Source organism: Nannospalax galili, unplaced genomic scaffold (genome assembly GCF_000622305.1).
Source record: "Nannospalax galili isolate Female #2095 unplaced genomic scaffold, S.galili_v1.0 scaffold856, whole genome shotgun sequence".
In the NCBI taxonomy this organism is placed as follows: Eukaryota; Metazoa; Chordata; class Mammalia; order Rodentia; family Spalacidae; genus Nannospalax; species Nannospalax galili.
The window spans coordinates 1,641,877-1,642,609 of NW_008339573.1; the positions used below are offsets into that span (position 1 = coordinate 1,641,877).

A 733-nucleotide genomic window follows, 5' to 3' on the forward strand; every position below is an offset into this window, starting at 1 on the left:
AATGAGTTTTTTTCCTCTGAGTTGACCCTCCTCTTTGTAGAACTGGACATTGGTTTAAGTCCATCTCATGGGGTCTCCATGTCCTCCCTGAACAAGAGGACAGGTGCCTCACCATAGTTACATGACATTTTTGAGAGATGTTCCATAGTCCCCTGGAATTTAATCGACCTTGGAGGGCAAGGGACAAAAACTGTCCTTTAAGTCCCTCTGACCAAATTAGTATAGGCCTCAAAGTATGGCTGTTAAACGTCCAATAAGGTTAGTTCCACCAGTCTGGTACTTTTAATTACCACATTCTATGTAGGTAAGGCTTAGGTAAAAAAACAAATATTCGCAGATAAACCTTGACTAGATATATATTTTGTTCCTTAAACTAGTTGACTAAACTGTGACCATAGAAATTTTAAGATTATGTGTATATTATTTTTGTCTCATCCTTTATATATCATAACAAACCTACACAGACCTTCATCACTTGCTTAGGCTTTCTCATTTTTTTTTTTTTTGTCTATTTTGGAAAATATCTCCATTCCCATATCCTTTTAACATCTTTTACATTCTCATTTTCTTCTTCTTTTTAAAAAAAATAATTATGAGACATAATAGCATTAACAAATATAATTTCCATCTGTTGTGAGGCTTCCTTTCCTAGGGATGCTAAGCAATGCTTATTCCCTTTTAAGGTTCTAGTATCAAGCCAATGTTTGATTAAAGTTTTACTGGGGAACCAATG

The 733-nt window shown here is 34.9% G+C and overlaps 1 protein-coding gene across 1 annotated transcript in view; it reads left to right on the forward strand.

Moving 5' to 3' along the window:
* Reep5 (receptor accessory protein 5) overlaps nt 1-733 on the forward strand; it is a 37,624-nt gene that overhangs the window by 32,229 nt on the left and 4,662 nt on the right. The window lies entirely within an intron of this gene.